Raw genomic sequence first — 10,155 nt, forward strand, 5'->3', positions numbered from 1 at the left:
TTAGACAGGACTGAGGGGATTTGATATATTGAAAATTTTCTTAGTTGTTCTCGCATTTTGGTAGATTTTAAATTTTTTATTATTGTTCAAGTACAGTTGTCTCCACTTTCCCCCCACCACTTCCCCCGACCCCAGCCATCCCCACTTCCCACCCTTGATCCTACCTGCCTTTGGTTTTGTCCTTGTGTCCTTTATACATAGTCTTGAAAACCCTTCCCCTCTTTCCCCATTATTCCCTCCCACTTCCCCTCTGGTTACTGTCAGTTTGTTCTTAATTTCAATGTCTCTGGTTATATTTTGCTTGCTTGTTTGTTTAGTTGATTAGGGTTTCAATTATCGGTGAGATCATATGGTATTTCTTTTACCACCTGTTTTATTTCACTTAGCATAATGCCCTCCAGATCCATCCATGCTGTTGTGAAGGGTAGGAGCTCCTTCTTTCTTTCTGCTGCATAGTATCCATCATGTAAATGTACCATAGTTTTTTGATCCATTCATTTACTGTTGTGCACCTAGATTGCTTCCAGCACTTGGCAATTGTAAATTGTGCTGCTATGAACATTGGGGTGCATAGGTTCTTTTGAATTGGTGTTTCAGGGTTCATAGGATACAATTCCAGCAGTGGAATTGCCAGGTCAAAAGGCAGTTCCCTTTTTAGTTTTCTGAGGAAATTCCTTGCTATTTTCCATAGTGGCTGCACCAGTCAGTATTCCCACCAACAGTGCGCTGGTGTTCCCTTTTCTCCACAACCTCTCCAGCACTTGTTGTTTGCTGCTTTGTTTATGATGGTCATTCTGACTGCTGTGAACTGGTATCTCATTGTGATTTTCATTTTCATCTCTCTGATGGCTAGTGATACTAAGCATCTTTTCATATGTCTCTGGGCCCTTTGTATGTTCTTCTTGGAGAAGAGTCTGTTCAAGGCCTTTGCCCATTTTTAATCAGATTGTTTGTCTTCCCAGAGTGGAGTCATGTGAATTCTTTATGTATTTTGGAGATCACAAAAATAAATTCAAAGTTTATAAAAGACTTAAATATAAGTCATGACACCATAAAAGTCCTTCAGGAAAACATAGGCAGGAAAATATCAGATATTCCACACAGTAATATTTTCACAATATGTACCATAGATCAAGGGAAATAAAGGAAAGAATAAACAAATGGGATCTTATCAAAATAAAAAGCTTCTGCACTGTTAAAGAAAACAGCATTAAAATGAAAAGAGAACCAACCGTATCAGAAACATATTTGTCAATACCTCATAGTTGAGTTTTAATACACACTGTGGAAGGAATATTGATATAACAGCTTGTCTTTCAAATGCAAACACAAGACCCAAAAAATTTTGGGAGAAACCTTGGAGATTTTACATAAAAAACATTCAGGTAAATCACTACAGATGCTAATACTTGTGGCTTACCTTCTAGAGGCAGCTGAAATATTTCTGTTTTTCCACCTGCCCACCTTTCCTGGATACCCCATTTCCTAATCAATTTGGGGAAGCTGTCCATGAGGCTCTGTATATACAAAATTGTGAATGTGGGAGCAGTAGGTTTGCTTGAATTGCTGAGAGTGTTGGTTATTGGTAGTTACTATTAGCAATGGCTTACAAATTTTTCAGGTCATGTCATTTTTCCAAAGCTACACTGCCTGCATATTTCAGTACAATGAACATATTATGCCACTGTGAATGAACTCAGCCTGCTAGGAAAATCGATTTTCTCCCTTGAAACTAGTTTAAGAATTCATACTACTTAAATTTCAAAAAGATATTGAAAATTTAAAAAAAACCACCAGAAGAGTGGAAATTTTACCAATAATCCAGAAAAGCATTACCATAGGCACAAGAACAACACTAAAAATAGTAGGAGAAATTGTAACTGACCAAAACATGTGCTATAACAAAGTAAAATGAAAGCATGGTCGGTCATAGGGATAAAAATAAAATTATTGAAAGTAAAAGAGTTCATTTTTTCCTTTTAAAAATGAGGGTGTATCATACAAGTCTTTGTGGAATGTATAATATACTTTTTTTGGTGTACCCCTCCCTCTTAAACATATACTAAATACTAGAAACAAGATTCCTTGGATCTATTTTCATAAACAGAAGAATATTACATGCAGCTGGAGACACAACTGAAACCACATGGAAGAGAGTGTAATTAAAAAGAGATAAATCACTAGGGGGTAAGGGGGAGTGGGGGTAGGTAGAAGAGAGTAAAGTGTGATGAATGTGTGATGGAAGGAGATTTGATTTGGGGTAGTGAACACACAATACAATATACAGATGATGTGTTATAGAATTGTACACATGAAATACAATTTTATTAACCAATGTCACCCCAATAAATTCAATAAAAATAAAGAAAATAAAAATTTCCAAGTGAAGGACATTTTCACTTCTTATTAAGAAACAAATAGGGAGAGGATTAAGGAATTAACCATCTCAAAAATGCTTGCAGAAACTAAAATCCTAAAGTGCAAGTCTTTGGTTGTGTTAGAGTAGTAATATTTTACATGATTTTACTTTTTTTTCCTCTTTTTTCCAAATGCTCTTTAAAGGGCTTGCATTATTTTTAGGTTTTTCTTTTAAGTTAAAGGTTAAGACAGTCAGAGAAAAAAGAATGGTTAACTTAAAAAGGGAACACTAAAAGTGACAACAGAAAAAATAGAAGTCAAAAGACAATGCAATACTGTCAAACTGCTGGAAAAATAAAAGTGGAAAACACTCCAGAATTTGATATTCAGCAATAATATCTTTCAACAATTAAAGTGACCATACATACATAAATACGCCCAACTGATTTTTGACAAGGTACAAAAGCAATGGAGAAAAACAGTCTTTGCAGAAAAAGGTGCTGAAACAATTGGACATGCAGAGGCAAAAAATGAACTTTGACCTAAACCTCATATCTTATACAAAAATAGCCCTGGCTGGTGTAGCTCAGTGGATTGAGCTTGAGTCTGCAAACCACACGGTTGTGGTTCGATTCCCAGTCAGGGCACATGCCTGGGTTGGAGGCCAATTCCCAGCAGGGGACCCACGAGAGGCAACCACACACATTGATATTTCTCTCCTTCTCTTCCCCTCTAAAGATAAATAAATAAAATCTTTTAAAAAATACTCAAAATAGATAACAGAAAAGTGTAAAACAAAATTATAAAAGATTTAGTAGAAAGCCATAGCAGTAAATCTTTGGGATTTACAACCAGTTAAATAATTCTTAGGCTTGACTCCAAAATCACCCCTGCAAATCAAAGAGTTGCTGGTTTGATTCCCAATCAGGGCACATGCCTGGGTTGCAGGCCAGGTCTCCAGTGGGGGGAGCATGTGAGAAGCAACCACTCACTGTTTCTATTCCCCTCTTTCTCCTTCCCTTCCCCTCTCTCTAAAAATAAAAAAAAATCTTAAAAAAAAACTATGGAACATTTACATGATGGAATACTATGCAGCAGAAAGAAAGAAGGAACTTCTATCCTTTGTGACAGCATGGATGGAACTGAAGAGCATAATACTAAGTAAAATAAGCCAGGCAGTGCAAGACAAATACCACATGATCTCACCTATAAGTGGAACCCTAATCAACAAAACAAATGAGCAAGCAAAATATAACCAGAGACATTGAAATTAAGAACAAACTGACAGCATCCAGAGGGGAAGTGAGAGGGGATAATGGGGGGAAAATGGGGGAGGGTTTTCAGGAATATGTACAAAGAACACATGGGCAAAAACAAAGAGCGGTAGGATCAACGGTGGGGAGTGAGGATGGCTGGGGTTGGGGGAATGGTGGGGAGAAACTGGAGACAACTATACTTGAACAACAATTAAAAAATATAAAAAAGTAGAAATAGATGCATATTCCAAATATAAAGAGAAATCTCAAAACAGTAAAAAAATCCAATTAGAAAATGATCAAATACCTGCACCGATATTTCACTGGAGAGGACATACAAATGGTAAATAAGCACATGAAAAGATGTTCAACATTGCTACCTATATTATTTTGCTAGGACTGCTATTACAAAATACCTGACTTAAACAACAGAAGCTTATTTTCTCACATTTCTGGAGCTGAAAGTTCAAGATCAAGATGTTGGTAGGGTTAGTTTTTTTCAAGGTCTCACTCTTGGCTTGCTGATGGCTGCTCCTGAAGCTTCTTTACATGGCCATCCATCTATGCACACATGCCTCTCATATCTTTCTGTTCTTATAAGAACATCAGGCATATTGGATTAGGTTCTTACCTCAACAGCCTCATTTTCACTCAATCACCCCTTTAAGACTTTATGTCCAAAAACAGATACATTCTGAGGTACTAGGGGTTGGAACTTCAACGTACAAATTTTGGGGTGACAAAATTTAAGCCATAACATTAACTATCATGACAATGTAAATTAAAACCACAATGGGATACAATGACATACTTATCAGATTGGCTAAAATAAAAAATAGTGACAACACCTAATGCTAGAGAGGTTACAGAAAAACTAGATCACTTATATATTGGAGTGTAAAACGATACAGTCACCCTGGGAAAATTGTATGTCATTTTTTCACAAGAGTAAACATGCATATGCCATACAACCTAGCAACTGCATTCTTTGTCATTTATCCCAAATGAAAACTTATATTTATACAAAATCTTGCAAGTGTTTATAACAGCTTTATTTATAATATCCAGTAACTGGAAACAGTTCAGATTTACTTCAATGGGTTAATAGTTAAACAAACTGGAGCATAACTACACCATGAAATACTACTCACAATAATCTAGATAGACCTCCAGGGAATTGTGGTCAATGAAAAAAAGCCAATGCCCAGAAGTCACATGCTGTTATGATTCCATTATAATGCTTGAAAGAATAAAATTTTAGAGAAAAGGAGACTAGACTAGTAGTTTCTAGGAGTTCAGGTGGATGGGAAGGAGATAAGTAAGGCTGTAAAAAAGGGTAGGGACAGAGTGCCTTATGATATAGAACTTCTTTGTTTTAGATGTGGTGGTGGCCACACAACACAGCTAGATATATTCATACACAAGGACCATTAAAACTGGAGAAATCTCAGTAAGCCAGTGTACTAAATTAATGTCAAATTCATGTTTGAAATACTGTACTATACTGGGGAGAACTTGATAAAAGGTATATGGGATCTTTGTTACAACTGCACGTGAATCTAAAGTTATAAGAAAAATTATGGAGAAAGGTGAGCTAAAGGTTTATTTTACAAACAAAAACTAAGAAAATCTGTTGCCAGCAGAAAACCACTAAAGAAACATTAAATACACATGACCCAAGATGGCAGCTTAGAGATACAAAGACTAATGGATAATAAATCTTTTGGTAAATCAATGTAAGTGTTGACTGCTGAATCAACAATAATAATGTCACTTAAAGTCAACAATACACAGAGTTAAATTATACAAACAACAGCAAATAAGTCATGAGGAGAATAAATGAGATTAAAAGATTCACGCAAGAACATGGACTAATGCCCTGGCTGGCATAACTCAGTGGATTGAGCCCGGGCCTGCGAACCACACGATCGCGGTTTGATTCCCAGTCAGGGCACATGCCTGGGTTGCAGGCCAGTTCCCAGCAGGGGACTCATGAGAGGCAACCATACATTGATACTTCTCTCCTTCCCTTCCCCTCTAAAGATAAATAAATAAAATCTTTAAAAAAAAGAACATGGACTAAAGACAACAAGGTTCATTTTGTAGTGACAATATATTCAATCCACCAAGAAGAGATATATTTTTTATTTTTCTTTGTTAGAATATATTTTATTGATTACACTATTACAGTTCTCCCATGTTTTTCTCTTTATTCCCCTCCACTGAGTACTCCCCTCCCACTTCATTCCCCACCTTAGTTCATGTCCATGGGTCATACATACAAGTTATTTGGCTTCTCCATTTCCTCTACTATTCTTAACCTCCTCCTGTCTATTTTGTAGCTACCAATTTGTACTTATTAATCCCTGCACCTTTTCCCTCTTTCTCTCTCTTACCCCTCCCAATTGATAACCCTCCAAATGATCTCCATATATATCTATGATTCTGTTCCTGTTCTGCTTGTTTAACTTGTTTTTTAGATTTAATTGTTGATAGCTGTGAATTTATTGTCATTTCAATGTTCATAGTTTTTATCTTTTTCTTACATAATTATCTTTAACATTTCATATAATGGCTTGGTGATGATGAACTCCTTTAGTTTTACCTTGTCTGAGAAGCGCTTTATCTGTCTTTCTATTCTAAATGATAGCTTCACTGAATAGAGTAATTTAGGTTGTAGGTCCATGCTTCTCATCACTTTGAACACTTCTTGCCAGTCTCCTCTAGCCTGCAAAGTCCATTTTGATAAACTAGCTGACAGTCTTATGGGTACTCCTTTGTAGGCAACTCCTCTTCTTTTGCTGCTTTTAAATTCTCTTTATCTATATCCTTTGGCACATTAATTATGATGTGTCTTGTTATGTTCCTCCTAGGGTCCAACTTCTATGTGATTCTCTGTGCTTCCTGGGCTTGTATGTCTATTTTTGTCATCAAATTAGGGAAGTTTTCTTTCATTACTTTTCAAATAAGACTTCAAATTCTTGTTCTTCCTCTTCTGGCATCTCTATGATTCAGCTGTTGGTACGTTTGTAGATGTCCCAGAGGCTCCTTAGCCTATCCTCATTTTTTTGAATTCCTTTTTCTTCTTACTGTGCTGATTGAATATTTTTTCTTCCAAGTGTTTCAAATCATTGATTTGATTCTCACCTTCTTCCCCTGAACTGTTGGTTCACTGTATATTTTTATTTCATTTAATATAACCTTCATTTCTGCCTGGGTCTTTTTTATGCTGGGAAAGTACCCAATGAGTTCCTTGAGCATCGTAATAACCAGTAGTTTGAACTCTGCATCTGATAGGTTGCTCTTCTCCATTTTGTTTAGTTCTTTTTCTGGAGTTTAGTTCTATTCTTACATTTGGGCCATATTTTTGTCTGCATTTTGGTAGCCTCCCTGTGTTTGCTTCTGTGTATTAGGTAGAACTGTTTTGACTCCCTGTCTCAATAGTGTGGCCTATTGTAGAAAAGAGTACCTGGATTTCCAGCCAAGATGGAAGCATAGGTAGACTTTGCCACCTCCCACAACTCATAAAGGGCAAAAACAATTTAAAAATATATATATAACCAGAACTACCAGAAAATCAAACTGTATGAAAATCTGACAACCAAGGAGTTAAAGAAGAAACATTCATCCAGGTTGGTAGGAGGTGCACAGATGGGCAACCAGGGTGTAGTGGATTCATGGCAAGGTGGCGGCTAGAGGATTTGGGTGATTGAGGCAGCAGCTAGCAACCCAGCAAGGCAGTGGACAACAGAGTGGGTGGTCCCACATTTGTGTGCTGATAAATTAAGGGGTACAACTGGGGAGTGAGACAGACCACGCAACCCAGGATTCCAGCATGGGGAAATAAAGACTCAAAACCTCAGAATGAAAATAACTATGGGGCTTGAGGCAGCAGGAGAAACTCCCAGCCTAACAGGAGAGTTCACTGGAGAGACCCACAGAGTCCTAGAAAGTACACAAACAACTCTCCCCCAGGAATCAGCACAAGAAGGGCCCAATTTGCTTGTGGGTAGCAGACAAAGTGACTGAAAGCCAACTGAGAGCTAAGCAAGTGGCTTCCTTCCTGGACCCCTCCCTCACATACAGCACTCCAACACAATGTCTTGGGTTGCCCCATCCTGGCAAACACCTAAGTCTCTTCCTGTTACCATGTAACAAGCACGCCAAGACAAAAAAAAATGGCCCAAATGAAAAAACAGATCAAAGCTCCAGAAAAAATGCAACTAAGAAATGAAAACATAGGCAACCTATCAGATGCAGAGTTCAAAATACTGGTAATCAGGATGCTCACAGAAATGGTTAAGTATGGTCACAAAATAAAGTGAAGGCTATGCAAAATAAAATAAAGGAAAACGTACAGGGAACCAACCGTGAAGGGAAGGAAACAGGGACTCAGATCAATGGTTTGGAGAAGGAAGAAATAAACATTCAACTGGAACAGAATGAATGAACAAGAATTCAACAAAATGATGAGCAGCTTTGGAAAATCCAGGACAACTTTACACGTTCCAACATCTGAATCATAGGAGTGCCAGAAGAAGAGGAAGAGCAAGAAATTGAAAATTTATTTGAAAACATAATGAAGGAGAACTTCCCTGATCTGGCAAAGGAAATAGGCTTCCAGGAAGCCCAGGGAGCTCAGAGTCCCCAAAATGTTGGACACAAGGAAGTACATACCAAAGCACATCATAATTACATCACCCAAGATTAAAGATAAGGAAATAATCTTAGAAGAAGCAAGAGGAAAAAAAGACAGTTACCTACAAAGGAGTTTCCATAAGGCTATCAGCTGATTTCTCAAAAGAAACCTTGCAGGCAAGAAGGGGCTGCAAGGAAATATTCCAAGTCATGAAAGGCAAGGACCTACATCCAAGATTACTCTATCCAACAAAGCTATCACTTAGAATGGAAGGGCAGATAAAATGCTTTCCAGATAAGGTCAAGTTAAAGGAGTTCATCACTACCAAGCTCTTATATGAAATGTTAAAGGGACTTATCTAAGAAAAAGAAGAAGATTGAAAATACAAACAGTAAAATGACAACAAACTCATGACTATCAACAACCAAACATTAAAAAAAAAAAACAAAAACAACTAAGGATACAACTAGAACAGGAACAGATTCACAGAAATAGAGAACACACATAGGATTAAGGGGGGAGGGGAAGAATGGGAGAAAAGGTACAGGGAGTAAGAAGCATAAGTAGTAGGTACAAAGTAGACAGGGGGAGGTTAAGAATAGCGTGGGAAGCCCTGGCTGGTGTAGCTCAGTGGATTGAGCACAGGCCTGCGAACCAGATGATCGCGGTTTGATTCCGAGTCAGGGTACATGCCTGGGTTGCAGGCCAGTTCCCAGCAGGGGACACATAGGAGGCAACCATACATTTATATTTTGCTCCCTCTTTCCTTCCCTTCTCCTCTAAAGATAAATAAATAAAATATTAAAAAAAATAATAGTATGGGAAATGAAGAAGCCAAAGAACTTATATGTGTGACCCATGAACATGAACTAAGGTGTGGAATGAAAGTGGGAGTGGTGTACAGGGTGAAGGGTAATAAAGGGGAGAAAAATGGGACAACTTGTGGGGGCAACTTTGCCTGCAAAGTACCCCCATTTGCCACGGGTGAAAGTGAAACTACCAAAACATGATCTGCTTGGGGAGGAGAGGAGGTCAGTCTCTCAGAGGAGAAAGGCCAGGAGCCCCTTCCTCAATGGCTTTTATTGGGTTGTAATTCACAGGAATACAGGTGGTAAGGATCAAACAGTAGATAACATTTCAAAGAAATCTGAGAGCTTAGTCTGAGTCAGAGTCTGTCAGGTAAGGGGGTTGCAAAACCTTTGGGAGACATACTCATTTCCTACTTGGACCCTTATCATGTGAATGCAAACCCTCTTAGCAAAGCAGGCTTCACAGGACATCAGGAATTCTTTCTTATGCCTGATTACCCCGGATCCCACTCTGGCCAGGCAAGGGGCTTCACTGCCTCCCCCATCATAGGTTTTAAGCTTAAGAGGATTAGAGCTAGGAAGCGCTTCTCCCAGATGGAAAAGGGGACTCGACTATGTCAGAATAGCCGGGGGCGAGGGGGCGAGAGTCCATCACTCCCTCTTTGTTGCAGCCCTCCGAGTCCTTCCATGATGGCTTCCCAAGTGATGGTATCTGGCTTGGGTTGCCCCCCCTCTGAGGGGTTTTAACCATCATGGACTAACCGACCAAGCATTGGGGGCAGGGGCAGAAGCAGCGTTACTTCCAGAGACAAGCTTTGTCTCCTTAGTGGCTCACATTCTGAAGGTCGCTCACTCAACCTTAGCCATGGGGGGCAATTACAACTCCTGAAACTAGGCAGAGTAGTTCCCAACAGCAACTGTAATAGCATAATCAATAAAATATATTTTATAAAAAAGCACACCTGTAAGTGGTATGCAGTGGAGCCTTAGGTAATCACCAGGGTGGGGCAACCTATATAGCTGCTCTGTCTCTGTGTAGAGGAGGGCTTGAAGAGAGGACAATATGACTCCCTGGCCTGTGGAATTTTGCCCA

The sequence above is a fragment of the Sturnira hondurensis genome, unplaced genomic scaffold, assembly GCF_014824575.4.
Source record: "Sturnira hondurensis isolate 20B ecotype Veracruz unplaced genomic scaffold, ASM1482457v3 Scaffold0012824, whole genome shotgun sequence".
In the NCBI taxonomy this organism is placed as follows: domain Eukaryota; kingdom Metazoa; phylum Chordata; class Mammalia; order Chiroptera; family Phyllostomidae; genus Sturnira; species Sturnira hondurensis.